The 18,724-nt window shown below is 36.9% G+C and overlaps 1 protein-coding gene and 1 pseudogene across 1 annotated transcript in view; both read left to right on the top strand.

The window, feature by feature from the left end:
* Positions 1-13,724, top strand: part of ARMC8 (armadillo repeat containing 8) — a 97,976-nt gene extending 84,252 nt beyond the window's left edge. Inside the window, exons 13-15 of the transcript XR_006355636.1 lie at positions 2,111-2,192; positions 2,495-2,577; positions 13,667-13,724. The gene's annotated coding sequence lies outside the window, so the exon portion shown is untranslated. The remainder of the gene's footprint in view (positions 1-2,110; positions 2,193-2,494; positions 2,578-13,666) is intronic.
* Positions 2,263-18,724, top strand: part of LOC122747581 — a 30,302-nt pseudogene continuing 13,840 nt past the window's right edge.

Genomic DNA, 18,724 nt, shown 5'->3' on the forward strand with positions numbered 1-18,724 from the left:
TCAAGGAAGCCTCCTTTTTCTCTGACTTTTAGAGTCAGTACCCAGCTCCTCAACTAGACTATGAACTCTGAAGACAAGCACCATTCTATATACACTTAATTGTGCTTTCCCGAACACCTAGAACAGTAAATTAATATGTAATAGATGCTGCTAATTTATTTTTTCTTATGAGTGGTAATGGCAGGAAGGACCAGGGATGGCTGGAAAGTGTGGGAAATTTTTAGGATATTGTAAGTACCCTTTTTTGCTCATATATCAGGCACTTATTTGAAACTAGAATACTTAGGGAAAAGATAGTATGAGATAATTCTAAAAAGGTAATTGGTTCCAGGCTAAAACTTTGCCTTTGTCCTAAGGCAATAGAGAGCCATTAAACATTTTTAGTAGGTGAGTGACATGGTCAAATTGTTTTCAGAAAATTATTTTTACCCCTTATGCGTAGAAATTATAGTCTGAGAATTTAAATAGTAATCTAATATCAACAGGTGACAAGGGCCTGGATTAAGTTCGTGGCAAGTAAAAAGGGAAAATAAGAAATGGATATAAAAGATACTATAAAGGAAGAATCCATAGTTTGATTACTGGCTATTGAGGGAGAAGGAGAAGACAAAGGTTGCTATAATGTTTGGAGACTGGCAGCATTCTGTTTGACAGGAGTAACTGGCTTAGGGGAAAGTGTTGGTTCAATTTTACACATGTTTAGTTTGAGATTCCCAAGGAAGAACCAAGTAGAAATGTCCTGGAACTCACTGGAAAGTGAAAATGATGTTTCAAGCAAGAAACATGTTTCCGAGTACCAGAAACCACTTGGTCTCTTCCAACATTTGGTCTTTAACTTTACAGAAAAGGAAGGGTGATAACATACAGAGTATTTCTTGGTGTTTAAACTATTTGCCATCACTAAGGTAAAAAGAAGAAAAGGGTCCTTATCTACCCACTGGAATTATAAAATAATGTTGCTTCTCTTTCCCTGGTATGTGTATCTTATAGCCTATATTTAATGTGCTATCTTACCAGGTTATAAGGGTTGGTTTTCAACCCTTAGGTGAAGTTTGGGTTTCAGTTTTTGAGACCTCATATTCCCCCCAACCAGTAGCTATTCGACTTCTGCCCATACTATGGGTGTAGTCGAAAAAGTGGTGAATTGAGCTGAAAGATTCAAGCTCTTTCTGTCACTAACCACCTGTTTGATGTTGGGCAAATCACCTCACCAGTCTGGCCCTCGATTCAAAATCTGCAAAGTGAAGGAATAGGACAAGATGATCACTAAGTATTCTTCCAGATGTAACATTCTAAAACGTCTGTGACAGTCCTATCTTTTCTGATATGCTTTGAATGTTCTTTTACTCCCCACTTTTCCCTCAAGACATCAACCACACCATGAATTAAATGTTCCCACTCTTTTTACCAAGATTATTGGGGACAATAATTTACTTTTTATAAGGTGTGAGTTACCCTGCTCATAAAAGACTGTGGTAAATACTTTTGCAGAAGTTGTAGTTAGTATTTTCCAGGTATTCAACTGGACTAAGGGCTTCAGTGAAAGAAGACAGTAGTTAATTTAAAAAAACAAAAAACAAAAAAAAAAAACAGAAAACATATGCTTGGTTTAAATGTCAAGAAGAAAGTAAGCTACTGATCAATGTTAGAAAATCTTCCACTCGACAGGATGGCTTGGGTAGGAATCTGTAAATCTCTTTGGAGAGTCTGTGTTGTTTGTCCCCTTTCATGTTTGTTGGTCTAATAGTAATTCACCAAACTAGAAATCATTTTCATCATTTACTTTTTAAAAATTGTCTTAGATGGTTATAAGTGAAATGTCCATACTCCTCATGCTGTTTATTGTCTTGTGTCTATTTTTCTGAAAACAAAGCCTGCCCTGTGTCTATCATTTATGATAGTAATCATAATCGGTAGGCATACCTTTCTGATGTGTTGTGCAGGTCTATTGTTGCTGTATATAAGGTGAAAACTTTTACCAAAAAGCAGCAGTTAAATTGTAAAGGCATTTAAAAGGAGGTGGGGGCGGGGGGGGGGGACTACTAACACAAGCATTAAATAAATTGTCAACTTCATGTTGTTATTTATGCAGAATTAACCTTTTTCTCAGATCATTGAGACTGAAAATATGATGGACCGAATTGTGAATGGCTTGTCTGAGTCTAGTATCAGGTGCGGTTAGCTGCAGTCAGGTATGAGCTTTAATGGTCTGAATAAAAATCATTTGCAGTATATTTAATTCAGTTAACTTTCTGGTCCTTCATGAAGTAAGAAACCAAATGGACTGAAGTTAAGCTCACATAAACTTATAAATGCAGTATGTAACATTAATGGAGAATCTACTTCCAAAAGTACTTGAAGTATTCTGACGTGGTTAAATACTTAGATGTGTGTTATCTGCCCGTGCATAATAGTTTTGAAGCCCCCACTTATTTATGTTTGAAAAGTAAAGACTCAATCCTTGTTTAAAGCTAATTTTGATTATTCTTTGTAGATGTTTGCACAGTTTATCCAGGTCTGTGCAGCAGCTTCGAACCAGTTTTCAGGATCATGCAGTATGGAAACCTTTAATGAAGGTAAGAGAGGGGGAAACGGCTAAAAGCACATGTGTTAGACTGCCTTTCTAACAGTTCATTTCCTCTGCCCACTTAGACTTTTTCTTTTCATGTAGGGTCTTTTGAATAATCAGTGTGCGAAAACCTAATATTTGGTGTTGACATATCTAAAACAAGCTTACAAAGAGTGTTTCTGAGGTCAGCAATTAGTACTTGCAAGTGTTTCTGCTTTATCTTCCTTTGCTATTTAAAGTTTTAATCATCCATTGAGCTTATATAGCATACTTAAAATTAGCTGATGTGTTTCTTGTGATATTTATGAGTTAAAAAGGAAATTAATTTGCAGTTTGTACATGAGTAATCTAGACCTTTGCTCGTTAGTCTTTTATCAAGTGTAGAACATTCTGAAAACCCTAATTTATTTGGCAAGGAGCTTCTATAGCTATACATATAAGTTTCTGTCATAATACCTTACTCAGAAAACCATTACTTGATGACTCCATGATCTCATCATTGTGGTAGCTCCTACCACCAGCGATGATGATGATTGATGATGACAGCTAACATTATATAGCACTTAATATGTATAGTCACTAAGCTAAGTACTTCATATTTATTATCTTATTTGATCCTCACAACAACCCTGAAAGTTGGTGCTATTATATCCTCATTTTACAGTTGAGGATACTGCAAACAGGTTAAGTGATTTGCCCAGTGTCACACAGCTAGTAAGTGTCTGAGGCCAGGTCTGAACTTAAGTCTTCTTGACTCTTGACCTGGTGCTCTATCTGCTGAGCCACCCAGCTGCCTAAGATCACAGCCCATCCATACATTCCCATTCTGTGCAATTTTTGTCCAAGATCTTCCATCATTTTGCCATATAGATTTTACCCCAAAACTCTGGGAGGCCTTCTTTTAGGTCTTTTAATATTTTATAAATAATTATATAAGACTCTGGTCATGATTTATTATTTCTTGCTCTTAATATACAACCAGCCTTTTTTTTTTTTTAAGTGAGGCAATTGGGGTTAAGTGACTTGCCCAGGGTCACACAGCTAGTAAGTGTTAAGTGTCTGAGGCCAGGTTTGAACTCGGGTACTACTGACTCCAGGGCCAGGGCTCTATCCACTTCGCCACCCAGCTGCCCCACAACCAGCCTTTTTTCACTTTGTTTTTTATGCCACTTCCGGCATGTTGGTTATTATCATGAAATGTTGTAGCATATTTACAACCACTTTGCATTTTCCATTGCTCTTTGGGGTTATAGCAATTTTTTATTCTTCAGAGATCATGTTCCAAACATGGAAGCCACACAGGGCCATTGGCAGAATATTAGAATTCAAAAGATCAACTTTGGTGCCAAGGCAATAATCTGGGCACTTTAAATTGTTAATCCACTTTTTTTTTTTCCTGTGCAAATAACTAGACTCACCCATTGAGTGGTTCTAGATCTCATTGAAGAGGGCAATAGTGTCCTCTGGCTCAGTACAATCAGCATAATGCCAAAAGTGTCAAGAACCTAACGATGAGAAATCAGAAAAGACCTTAGTTGCCATCTTGTCCAACCCCTCTCATTCCCCATGAGGAAACTAAGGCCCAGAGAAATTTGTTATCTTGTTCCAAGGTCACACTGATAATAAGTGGCAGAGTTGGGACACAGAACCTTCTACTTACTGTTAAACTACACAAATATAAACAAGGCTGTTCCCTCCAAACTTCACTTCCTCTGTTTATGACTGATGAAGTTCAGTTGATCAGGAAACCTGCTGGACTTTCCCCTTAAAATGTCAGTTTTGTCTTTTTTATTTAGGGAGGATTTATTCAGTGCATTAAGGGTGCAGCCTTCTGCACAGGTGGGCCTGAGAAAGCCATCATTACAGAGCCCCCAGCTGTCTAAACCAAACCAGTAGCCATGTGATTTGATTACTCAGGAGCTGGCATTATTACTTCAATGCATAGAAAAGAATCTCCCTTATTTTTGAAAGAGATGCTTCCTACTCATCTTCATTTCCATACAAAGCCAAAGTTGCCTTCCAGTATCCCTTAGAGGACACAAGTTATAATTCCATTGGTAATGATAGGTAACATATATATATAGCACTTGAAGGTTTGCAAAGCACCTTTTCGTATATTCTGTTCGTTTGATCCTCACAATAACCCTGCAAGGAAGGTGCTATTGTTATCCTCGTTTTACAGTTCAGTAAACAGTCTTAGAAAGGATAAGTGGCTTGCCCAGGGTCATTCAGCTAGTAAATGTCTGAGGCAGGAATGGAACTCAGGTCTTCCAGGCTCCAAGTCCAGAAGTCTATCTACTATCTATCTACTATCTATCTACTGAGCCATCTAACTGAACATAATCAACCAATAAGTTCATGCTGAATGCTTATGTGTATCTAGCATTGTACTAGGAATAATGAGCCATACAAGAGAAGACATGATTCTTTCCCTCAAGAAGCCTAGAGGGGCATCTAGGTGGCACAGTGGATAGAGCACCGGCCCTGGAGTCAGGAGGACCTGAGTTCAAATCTGGCCTCAGACACTTGACACGTTCTAGCTGTGTGACCCTGGGCAAGTCACTTAACCGAAATTGCCTCACCGAAAAGAAAAGAAAAGAAAAGAAAAGAAAAGAAAAGAAAAGAAAAGAAAAGAAAAGAAAAGAAAAGAAAAGAAACCTAGAGTATTATTAGGGAAACAGCAACTACAATGAACTGGAGTTGCAGTTCTGGATTTGAAGGTCCTACCTTAGAGTACCAGCTCCAAGATGTTAGTGACTGTGCCACCTTGGTTAGCTAGGTGGTACAGTGGATAGAGCACCAGGCCTGGATCAGGAAGACTTGTGTTCAGTTCTAGCCTCAGACACTTAGTAGCTGTGTGACCCTGGGCAAGTCACTTACCTACGTTTGCCTCATTTGTAAAATGATCTGGAGAAGGAAATGGCAAACCACTCCAGTACCTCTACCAAGAATATCCCAAATGGGGTCATGAAGAGTTAGACATGACTGAAAAATGACTGAATGATCTTGAGCAAGCCACTTGACATCTCTGGGTCTTAGTTTCCTCTTCAGTAAAATGAGAGTGCTGGACCCAGTGACCTCTGAGATGCCTTCTAGCTCTAGCTCTGTAATCCTATGAGTTCTGAACCAAAGTCACCCATCACTCCTTCCATTTGTTCACACTGTATTCCACTGAACCAAGTCATCTCACCAGTCACCCCATTCAAGGAATCTGAGACACCTTTAACACAAAATACCTTATTAAACGATACTCTTTAAAGGATGGCACTTTGTTTTGTCAAATCATTTGCTTTGTAATCAAACAATAAACACAGGATTATCTTGTATTTTTTACACATCTCAGCCATTTGTACAAATGTGAAGAGATGGTGTACTGAAGAGAATTGTCTATGAGGGCATTTTTTCCCATTTTCTATTTATGTCAAAGATATCTTCATTAAATGCATACACCATCAAATTATTTATTTATTCATTTGGTGCAGATCTGTGATTTCATTTAGGGACCTCTCCCCAGTAAAGAAAATCCACCAACATAGATTTGCAACTATTCAGCAACTTCTAATCTTTAGAAAATTGATTGGAGAAATCTAGGGGGACCCTGGCTTGTCACTTAACCCTCATTGCCCTGCAAAAAAAAAAAATTCAGGGTCACTCAATCAATAGGGTTAGAACTTAGACTTATACCTGGGTTTTCTTGACCCCAGGGTTGACTTTCTATTTAGTATGCCACCCCGGCACAGATTTTATATAGATGCGAAAGGATATTTATGTTTCAGTAATCACTCATGTTTTCTCAATTTGGTTTTGTTATTAATGCTGTGAACTTTTACAACTTTTTGGAATATTCCTCCTTTCAAAATTGTAGTTACAAGCATGAATTTTTTTCTCTATGTATTTGGGCAAGTCCATGTTTTCTTCCTAATTTTATCATCTTACAAGCAAATTCCACTTTCCCATCAAGTGCAATAAGGATTTCAGAATTCAAATCTAAACATGACTGTTCTACCATCTTTTTTGAGTGTGTGTGTGTGTGTGGTGGGGGCAATGGGGGTTAAGTGACTTGCCCAGGATCACACAGCTAGTAAGTGTCAAGTGTCTGAGGCTGGATTTGAACTCCAGTCCTCCTGAATCCAGGGCCGGTGCTTTATCCACTGTGCCCATCTAGCTGCCCCTGTTCTACCATCTTTAAAAATGAGACTGGGCTTGCCATACATCTCTTAATGCTCACGATTTATTAACTTGCCTTAATAAGAATTCTTTCTTTCAAAAGATGAAGAACCAACAAGGAGAATTGCTATTCTGGACTTGATTTTGACCAAAAGGAGGAACTAATTGCTGAAGTAGAAATTAAGGAAACCATGGGGAAAACTGGTCATTTTTATCTTAGAATTTTTGAGGAAGAAGATAAGAAAATGGGGTATACTATAGTCTGACACGGACTCTAGTTTTGGAGACAGTGGTAGTAGATCATATATCAAAGGGTTCAGAGAAAATAAATGACTAGAAGGATGTCAATCCAGGAAGGATGAGAAACCTCAAGAAATAAATTCTGAGGACACCAAGAGAAACAATACCATTGATGAAGGAGTATCATATATAGTCTAAAATATATTTAAAGAACTGTTGTCAACTAACCTACAAGCTTTTAAAAAACATAAAGAATAGGGGAAGCTAGGTGGCACAGTGGATAGAACACCAGCCTTGGATTCAGGAGGATCTGAGTTCAAACCCAGCCTCAGACACTTGACACTTACTAGCTGTGTGACCCTGGGCAAGTCACTTAACCCCAATTGCCTCACAAAAACAAAGCAAAACAAAACAAACAAACAAAAAAACAACATACAGAATGTAGAAGAAAAGTCAAGCAATGGAGAATGAAATTTAAAATGTGGCAAGATTCAGATTATTATCAAGAGTGCTTAAAGTTCATAGTAAGAAAAACTCTCAGGGAATGCTAAGAACAACAAAGAAGTTTTTAATTATATTGAGGAAAAGAGAAAAATGGATAGAACTACTGTGTGTTGGGTAGGTGAGACAATAGTAAAGGAAGAGGGAAGACTGGACGACTTAACATTTCTTTTGTTTCTGTTTTGTTTGCCAAGGAGACCAAACTCTAGAATTGACAAAAAATAAAAATAGCTAATAAGGAGTTAAAATCCAAGATAAGTAGAGAGATAGCAAAAGAATACCCTGCTACCCTTGATGAATTCATTTAAGCATGTCCACGGTTATTCAAAGAACTGACACATTGCTGCAGAACCAGAGAAAGGCAAATGTCTCAGTTAAAAAAAAAAAAGATTGAATTTGCAAACTACTATCATAGCCAGCAAAATTATAGAAAGTATTGTCATTAAAGGTGTGCCCTTCTAAGAAATGTTCATTTAATTTATTGCTTTCCTACTTCCATTCCCTTTCTGAGTATTGTCCAACCTAATTTCCCATACAAGGGCTTTGTCCTTGAAATATTGAGGCAAATAGCTAGTTTCGTCAAATTCACCAAACCTCTACAAAACCACCAGTTAGTAAACACCTAGAAAAAGACATGGTGTTCACAAAGTCCTAGGTTGGCTTCATTAAGAACAAGTCCTTCTGGACTAATCTATTTCCTTTTTAAATGAAAATAGCTACCCTTTTTAAAAGACTTTAAATGTTTGCAAAATGTTTTACATATATTATTTCATTTGACATAGATGGAAGATAGTTATCTAGGTTTTTGGCAGTTGTACTTGACAAAATCCTGACTATACTTATAAACAGGATAGCGAAATGTCAGCCAGACAATGGTATAGTTAGGTAGATTCAGAACTGGTTGAGTGCCTGGTCCCAAAATGCATTCATTGACATTAATAGTTTAATGTCAAGCTGGCAGGGGATGTCTAATGAGTGCCCAAGGCATCTGTGCTTATATTCATGCTTTTTGATGTTTTTTTTTTTTCAGCGTTTTGGATAAAGACATAGATGAATGCATATCAAATTTGCAAAAGATGCAAAGGTAGGAAAGAGAACTAATAGGATGATAGAACCAAGATCCAGAAAAAAGATCTCAATAGGCCAGAGCACTGCCTCAAACTGAAATAAGATAGAAATTGAATAAGGACAAATATAAAGTCATAAATTGGGATTAAAAAATTTCACAAGGATGAGATATGAAACTACTTGGCTATGTAATAGTTAACCTGAAAAAGCACTCTATAAGATGCTACAAGCAGCCCCCCAAACAAAACAAAGCCCCAACCTAATGTGATCTGTGGTTGTTTTAAGAGACTTAGTGTCTGATACTAGGTTAAGTGATTGCCCCATTGTACTCTTGTCTTAGTCTGACCACACCTAGAATATTTGTTTAGCTGTAGGCACCACATTTTAGGGGAGGTATTAATGAGTGAGATTCACCCTCTAGAAGAGGATGACAAGGCTGATACTCAAGATCATGTCATATGAAGTATTAGTCCAAAGAGTTTAATGTTTGACCTTAAAAAGAGCACATTTAGCAAGGACATGCATGAAAACCGTCTCCAAACATTAGAAGGTCTATTGAATGGACCAAGGATTAGACATCTGCTTGCCTGGGGAAAACTAAGAGCCCTGTGTGGAAGTTTCTTAGAGGCCTACTTATGCTTCATCTAAAAAAAAAACAAAATAAAACAAAAAACCAACTTCCTAACAATTAGAACTATCTCAAGGAGAACAGATTTCATGGGAGATAGTGGTATTCCTTACGCTAGGAGTATTTGAGCAAAGGTTACTTGTTGGGGGACATCACAGAGTGAATTCTTGTTTTTCTATATATTAGGCTCCGAAGTTCCATACAACCCTGAGATTCTGTTTCTGTGATGTGACTTATTGACCACAAATTGAATTTGTAAATAACACTTTCCAGTCTCTCATAGCATATTTAATTTAGCAGATAGCCATTTGCTTCAGTGGTTCAAGGAAAAGAGTGCTTATTAGTGAATAGACCCTAGAGAATCCTAGAAAGGGAAAGGAGTAAACAAGGGGATTAACTAAAGTAATATAGCTGGAGGGGGCAGCTAAGTGGTACAGTGGATAAAGCACCAGCCTTGGATTCAGGAAGACCTAAGTTCAAATCTGGCCTCAGACACTTGACACTTACTAGCTGTGTGACACTGGGCAAGTCACTTAATCCCCATTGCCCTGCAAAAAAAAATAGGTAATATTACTGGAAAGGGGCACCACAACTGGATGTTATTCAAACTAAGAAATTGGATAGAGGGGGTGGGACAAGGAGGATTTTTGCATACTTTCTGGCCTAGAAAAAAGAAGCATTAAAAAAACAACAATAAAAGTAGATTCTGTGTATTTAGATTTAGGCAGGAGAGGGTCAGAGAGAAAAAATTTTCGATGGACCAGAGACCACAGAATATGAGATGCAACGAGATCTAGGGTACAGGTAGATAAGTATTAAAAAGTTCCTAAAGAGAAGAAAAGGGGAGCTCAGTAAGTTCATTTTGGAGGACTTCAGTTTTCATAATAAAGTAGCAAGGTAGTGTTAGACTTAAAAAAAAAAAAGAGACTATTCAGAGCAGTTTTTCTGGGGAAATGATAAGAGAAATAATGAGAAATTAATGGGCAATTTCAGAGTTGGAAGTAACCTCAGAGGCCTTTTAGTCCAACCTAACTATAAACTTCCCTCTTAGCTTTGTGTCATCTGCAAACTAAATAAGCATGCCATCTAAATATTGAGAAAAATATAAAAGTAATGATGCCAAGATCAGGTCCTTTGGTTACTGCACAAAAGACCTTTTAAGTTGACATTGAAGAACCAAGCCTATTCAACCAGTACTGGATCAACCTAACTATACTATTTTGTTAAAATGATTATTTTCTTGAACTGTCTAGAGACAAAAAAATTAATACTATAATTAGTGACCAGCAAAACCTTATGAAAACAAATCTATTTAGCAATATAATTGAAAAAAGTCAATTATATGGAAAAATAATTTTTGACTGCTTTTCTAATAGCATTTTCTTTGTCATAAATCAAAAGACCACATGTTTAAGGGAAAGATTATTTGACAATATCTTTGTTACTTATGATTAATTTATTATTCTTAGTTATTTCAAGGTTGATTTTCATGCTTTTTTGTTCCTCCTACTTTTCCCCTCATCTCACTTGTAGGAGTACACACATACTCTTACTGGTTTTAGCTTTCGTTAGTATTTATAGAGGATAAAAAAGTGAGCAGAATGTGGAATTTTTTTTTTTTTAAACCAAGTGTCTGTGCCTCTCAAGGTTGTTGTTGTTGTTTTAATACAAAGTTAATTTTTTGAAACTTTTGTTTTATTTATCATTTTGATGAAAATAAACTTCATTAAGTATTAGTTCAATTTTTACTAATCGAAGTAGTAATTGAAGTAGTTTTACTATTATTCTGTACTGAGGAAGGTACTCAGAATCCTTGCTGTTTGATCTAACTAGCATGCATACAAAGATTGATTAAAGAGAAAATTCATTAAAGATCAAAACAATAAACAATTTTTAAAAGGCAATAACTGTAGAGTGGATCCCATCAAACGAGAATTTTTTTTGTTTTTTGCCTATTATAAATATTTTTGTACAATTTTTTTTTCCTTTCTGTTTTTCACCGTTACTATTGTTAATGTTCCCCCATCCCTACCCCCCTTCCCCATGATATTTACTCTATTATCTATCTTCTTTCACCCTATCCCTTCTCAAAGGAATTTACATCTGACTGCCCCCTCTTCCAATCTGCCCTCCTTCTCTCATCCCTCCCTCCTTATCCCTTTCCCCTCCTACTTTCCTGCAGGGTTAGATTACAACACCCAATTGAGTGTGTATGTTATTCCCTCCTTGAGCAAACTCTGATGAGATTAAGGTCTTTGAGCCAGTTTTGATGGTGTTAGGTTCATTCACTACGCTGTTCCTCCCCCATTTCTCCCCCCACTCCATAAGCCCTCTCTTGGTTTCTTCATGTGGGATTTCACCCATTCTACCTCTCCCCTTCCCATTCCCCCCAATGCAGTCCTCTCACTCCCAATTTTACCCTAAAGATGTCATCATGGGGCACTTAGGTGATACAGTGGACAAAGCACCCACACTGGACCCAGGAGGACCCAGCCCAAATTCTGCCACAGTGAAAGTATTTTTTTTTAAGCCACAACTATATACACTTAAGAAGGAGGGGATAGTTCCAGATTCATGCAAGAATCTACTTGTTTTAACCAAGAATTATGCTTGCTGAAAATATTTTGTTTTGTTGTTTCTTTTTACTTTTGGGAAGACCATTTATTTATTCAACAGAACTTCTATTGAATGCCTAATATTTACAAAGGTTCATATGAAAACCATCTTATACCATCTATCTGTCTCTACATCCTGTCATTTGAACTGCCAAACTGAATTATGTAACCTCTGTAACTTCCTGCAGTACAGTATCTTCTTGATTATTGTCCTAGGACCCTGTGTTTTGTGAGTTATGAGTAGAGATGGCTTAGATGAATAGTCACTGTATATAAAAACTGGTTTTTATGAAAGCATTAAAGGCCATCTTGGGACCCACAGGGGAAGAATTCTAACTTGTGATAGTCTATTGGAGCAGCATTACTTGCTCCTGTTAACAAGTCCCTCCAGGAGACAGAACAGAAAGTCACAGTTGATACCAAGGCTTAGTCTCATTATTTCCATTAATTTTCTACAGTAATCCATCAATGGTTAGTGTTTATATATTGGGAAGTGCACTGGATTTGGAAGCAAAGGACTGAATTCATGCCATGGCTCTGCTGTTTACTACCTTTGTGGCAGGAAGGAAATCACTATCTTCTTTTTCTCCTCCATAAAATCAAGGGGTCACAGTAGGTCACACTCCAAGGTCCCTTCCAAGCTGTTGAGTGAATACAATGAGTGTAGCCATGACACAGTACCTACTGTGGTTTTAATTATATTTCTTAGAAGGGTCTACATTTCTGTACACAAAGGGGCAAGGTAACTCATTCATTCAACTAGCATTTATAAGTTCTGCTAGACAAAAATATAATAGTCCCATTCCTCAAGGAGCTTATGTTCTATTCCTAGGAAACAATTTTTAGCATAGAAAATTAAATACTCTGTGTGTGTGTGTGTGTCCATACATACATACATACAAACATACACTACATACATACATACATATATACATATATAACATATATATATATATGATTTCCAGGAAAAGAGCACCACCTAGGGGTTCAGAATAGGCCATGGAATTTAAGCCAAGCTTTAAAAGCAGGCCTCCAGAGAGTCCATGAGGCACAAATCAGGAGGGGGCAAGAATACCTTCCAGGCATGGGGAAATGCCTACGCAAAGAATGGAGGTGGGAGATGGATGAAACAGCGAGCAAGCCAGTTTGGCTGAAGAAAGAGTGGATGAGGGAAAATAATATCCAGTATGCCTGGAAAACCAGACCGTGAATGACTAGGAAAAAAAGTAAACAGAAGAATCTGTATTTTATCTCAGAGGCAAGAGGGAGCCACTGAAGCTTCTTGAATGACAGGGTCAGACTTATGCTTTAGGGATGTCATTTTGGAGGATGGATTGGACAGGAAAAAGCCTACAGGTTGGGAGACCAATTAAGTAGCTATTGAAATAGTCCAGGTAAGATATGATGAGGGAAATGAGGGCCTGAGCTAGAGTAGAGTACATGGAGAAAAGAGGGCAGATGCAAAAGACATTTTGGATACAGAATGGACAATAATTGGCAACTGATTTGGTGTGAGGGACTAGTGAGAAGGAAGGTTTGTGAATAACTCCAAGTTTGGGAGTATAGGTGACTGGAAGGGTGGTGGTGCTCTCAACAGAAGTAGGAAATTTAGAAAGAAGAGAGGATTATTTTGGAAACATAATGAGTTCCGTTTTGGATATGTTTAATTTGAGATTCTACAAGACTTAAAATTTATGCTATGAGGATTTTAGCCAATCCTATTAATCAGTCAATTCTATGTGGATCTTTATTAACTATTTATTTTACATATAAGGAGTCAGATGAAAAAATAAATTGCTTTTATTTCAGTTGTTCATTTTATTACTTCCATGGTTCTGTAAGCTATTTTTTTTGTCTCTCCTTATAATTCTCTTAGGTTTTTACAAAATGCACCAGATGAAATTTTAGTGGTAGCATCTTCAATGCTGTGTAATCTATTGCTTGAATTCTCTCCAAGCAAAGAGGTTGGTATATTTTTTTTCTCAGTTTTGAAATAGCCCGGTTGTATTGTGGTTATTGTTGATTGAGAGTGCATTTTCATTGTATTTGGAATTGTCCTTATTCATTTACTCTTTGATTTCTGTATCAAACAAAATTGTATTTCAGATTGAGGATATTATTTGTCTTTTTTCATGCCACTGAAACTACTTGTAATTTATAGTGCTGTTCATGAGCCTGGTACCACAAAAACATATTTTAAGTTGTACTCATGCTAAACTTTTAATTGTTCAAAACTGTATATTCAGAAATGAAACAAAACCACTCATATTTCTGATTGATTCCCCAAATAATTAACATGAACCTATTCAAGAAAAATAAAGTAGTTCTCTGGAGTTTTTACCCTGTGGTGTACTAACAGTGACATGTCCAGTGGGTAAGGTTTTGAGGCATGGATTCAGACCCTCCTCTTCTCTGATATTGTTGATAGAAGAAAGCCTTAAACTCATGATTTATGTTAAACATCTATCCATTACTTGTACTCATCTGCCTCATACTTGGGGAGGCATTGTGACACTGGTGACTGAACTAAGTATGTTCAAAGAGAAATTTCCCACGATAGCCACAGGAACAAAACAAGATTTGGGGAGTCACTTGTTCAAAAAAGAAGAAAGTAGAGGGTGTATTTAAGAGCCGGTGTCCATACTTTTCTGTGCCGTGGCTGTAGTAATCATGTCCCAGATGACGGTCCCATTTAGGAGTTAAGAGTTCCAAGGTTGGAAGGAGTCTCTGAGACTACTGAGTACAATTCTCTCATCTTGTAGATGAGACCAAAACCACTCAATTATTAACAACAAATACTGACTTTGGCACAGGATTTGGTTCAGCAAACCTTTAAGCATCTGCTCTGTACTAGGCATGGTGAATATAAAGTGACGTAAGGCAGAATTCCTGCTGCCAGATATTACAATCTAGTTGAAGGACAGATAAGACATGGTTCCAAATAACTACCAAACAAAAAGAAATAAGTGAGAAGGAGTTCAAAGAAGAATTTGTAGAGGAAGAAATTCATTTCAGCTGAAGGAAAAGGAGTTCCAGAAAAGGCTTCCTAGAAGTGGTAACTCATTAATTGGGACTTGAAAGAAAGACGGTATGCAACAGGTGCTTATATTTGAAACAATCCAAACATGGGGTGGGGAGCATGGGCCCAAAGAGGGCACTTTACAAATGTTATCTTGTTTAAGAATGAGAAACTGAAGGCAGCCTAGTGACTGCCAGTGGAGATAATATGCAGGAGATTAAGATGAGATAAGTCTGAAACGAGAGACTAAAGGCAGATTATAGGGGCCCTTGAGTGTCAGAATAAGGCACTTAACTCAATAGATAGTAAGAAGGGAATTTCCATAGGGATAGGAGCACTCATCTAGATGCATCATTTCTATTCACTCATTTGTTGTTTAAAACTCTTTATTTTGTACTTCCAATAGATAGCACAGAAGACACAAGTACATATTACTATGCATACATTGTATCTGAGAGTGGTGAAAGTGATAGGTGAAGCTAGTGAATGATAACCATGTAAACCCAAAGGGTGAGAACAACTCTTTGTATTAAAGTCTATACTAATGCCACTTGTCACTGTATTGCCTAAACACAAGAACATGTATCACAGGTCATCAAAAAAATATGTGGATTCAGGGGTGACATTTAAGAAGATTTAATCCAGAAAATTTTTTATGTGAGACAACTGACTATTTACTGATATTTCTGTGTGATTGCTTTAAAAAAAAAAAACAACTCTATTTAGTTCTTTCTCAGTGGAAGACAGTACTGATTTCAGTAAAAGGGTCCCAGGAAAACTTGTGGGGAATAACAAGTTATCTGTGCACATTCACCAAGTTCACAAGCATAAATCTTAAGCTGTATGTTTTTTCTTTTCTATTCCAGCCTATTTTAGAATCAGGAGCCATAGAGTTACTTTGTGGTTTAACCCAAAGTGAAAATCCTGCTTTAAGAGTGAATGGGATTTGGGCTTTAATGGTATGTTTTCTCTGTTATGTTTGTTTCTCTTTGTGAGTATGAGGGGAAGAGAAATTAGAAGTAAAGTATATATTATCTAAGATTTCTGAAATTTTGCTTATGAAGAATATGAGTAATACCTTGACTCAAATGATGAATTGGAATCAAGTAGACCCCAGAGGTGCATCTTCTAGCTCGGCCATTTCCTTGAATCACAGTAATTCAGAGCTGAAAGGGACCTCAGAGGCATTTATTTCAATCCATACCTACAACATATCCACGAAATGATCATTCAGCTCTTTTTTAAAGACCTCAAGTGAAAGACAAACCTCCTTTCTTCCAAAGCAGCCCATTCCATACCTAATCGTCATCTACAGTTAGATAGGTCTAGTTGTTAGGAACGTTTTTTTCTCTTTACCTCAAACCTAAATTTCCACTTTGGGCCTTCTGTCCATTGTTCATATTTCTGCTTTGTGGAGGGGCCAAGTGGAGCAAGTCTAACCACCCTGTAACATGACAGTCCTTTCCTGTAACATGACAGTCCTTTAAGTACTTGAAACAGCTATACTGGCCTCCTAAGTTTTCCTTTCTCCAGTTCCTTCAGCCAGTCCTCACATAGCGTGATCTCAAGGCCTTTCGTCATCCTTGTTCCTTTCCTCTGGACACTCCCTGTCTCTCCTAAATATTGTGTCCATAACTCAGGCATAACATTCCAGATGTAGTCTGTTGAGGGCAGTCAACATGACTATCACCTCCTTACTCCTGACACTAGTACTCTTTTAATGACTTAAAAATTCATGTTAGCATTCTTGGCTTTCATATCATTAGTGGCCTACATTGAGCTTGAAGTCCACTAAAACCCTAGCTCTTTCAAATGGCTCTGAATTCATATTTTCCCTCCATCTCTTACATTTGAAGTAGATTTTTGAACCCAAGTGTGAGACTTGACATTTGTTCCTTTTACATTTCATCTTATTAGATTTGAACCCAGTGTTCTAGCTTGTCAAATCTTTTTAAATCCCATTTCTGTCATCCAGTGTTTTAGTTCTCTCTCTTAGTTTTGTGCCTATGCATATTTGTTGAGTATTTTTATCTATGCCTTTAAAATGTTAAACAGCATAAGGACAAGCATAGATTCCTGGATCATTGCACTGGAGACCTTCTAAATTGACATTGAAACCATTAATGATTACTATGGTCTTCAGCCCATTCATCATGTCCTGAAGCCACCAAATTATACTGTCATCTAAGCAACATCTCTCCATCTTTTTCACAAGAATGGCATGAGAGGACTATCAAATGCTTTGCTAAAATCTAGCTAGATGATATCTACAATATTCCATTCATCTACAGTTAGTACCCCAATCAATAGAAAAAATACACTTAGGTTTGGTGTGACCTGTCCTTGATGAAACCATGCTGACATTTGTGATTGCTAATCACTTTTTAGATGTTTATTGACTGTGCTTTAAAGAATGCATTCTAGAATTTCTTTCATTTATTCCTCAAGCAACTTATATATTTTTGTTCCTCAGTATAGAAATGAAACTGGCCTATTTTATAAGACTATAAAAGGCACTTTAAAAAACCACTTATACTTTTATTTAAATAAGGCTTCATATTGTTCAAAGACCTTTCTCTCACACTATCTACATCTATACAACAATCCTGCAAGGTGGAAAATAATACAAATATATACACAACTCCACTTATGCCCTACACTTTTGCCTCATTATAATATGAACGTAATCTTGGATTCTCAAAGGCTCTGCAAGTGGAAAATAGAGTAGCAGGTCCTTTCCAGGACGTGTATACATGCCAATTAATGGACTCTCTTTAAAGGATGAGTCTAGCTAAATTCAGAGAAGCCCACCAGAAGCTTGGCTACCAGGTGAATTTTTCAAGCCTCAATAAACTCATGAATAATATCTAAAGCATGATCCAGTGGAAAGAGTGTGTAAATTTAAAGTTAGAGGATCTGGGTTCAAATTCTCTAGCTTGGACAAGTCAGTTGTCTCTGAGCCTCAGTTTCCTCAACTATAAAATGAAGGTGTTGGGACTAGATGTCCTGTAAGGGCCTTTCAGTTCTGAATCTATGATCCATAATAGCATCATTTCTAGTTTATGGTGAAGAAGGCAAGACGTAGATTGTTACATACCTGAAAGTCACATAATTGCTACAAAAATGCTTAGTACTTTAATATTCTAAAAAAATATTTTATTTCAATAACGTAGTTACTTTTACCACTGATACAAATCAGAATCAGAATCCTGTCGTTCCTGAGTAGATCGTTTCATTCATATCACATGGTAGCAACTTTCTGATGGGAAATGCATAATAATTTTAAGTACTATTTTAAAAGTTAAGACTGTAGGATCACATTTTTTTTCCCTTCAAGGTGAACGTTGTTAAGATTCAATTGTACAGAAATCCGATGAGCTTTTAGTTAACATTGAATATAGTATACATAAGCAAAAATTTTTTGAAACACACAAATGGCCATATAACAGAAAGATTTAATCTTTGGGGGCCATAGCTAGAATGTTTAAAAAGTCAAAACTTCCATTAAGAAAAGCCTAAGTACTTTACTATTAGGAGTCATAACAATAAAACGGCCAGAGAAAGATGCTAGTCTCCTCTTACTCTTACTTTGAAAAACATCATAACTTACTAAAGTAAGAAAATTTAACATTAAAAGACAGTTCCAGATGTGAAGACTATAACTTTTTTTTATCTTTCAGAATATGGCATTTCAGGCAGAACAAAAAATAAAAGCAGATATTTTACGAAGTTTAAGTACCGAGCAGTTATTCCAGTTGTTATCAGATTCAGACTTGAATGTGTTAATGAAGACTTGGGACTTCTCAGAAATCTCCTTTCACTCGCCCAGTAAGTAAGATCTTCCAGGCTGCAGGAATCTTACCATATTGGAACAGTTATATTTCTTTAGTCTCAGGAATACAGGAATCAATCAGTCC

This window comes from Dromiciops gliroides, chromosome 3, assembly GCF_019393635.1.
Source record: "Dromiciops gliroides isolate mDroGli1 chromosome 3, mDroGli1.pri, whole genome shotgun sequence".
In the NCBI taxonomy this organism is placed as follows: Eukaryota; Metazoa; Chordata; class Mammalia; order Microbiotheria; family Microbiotheriidae; genus Dromiciops; species Dromiciops gliroides.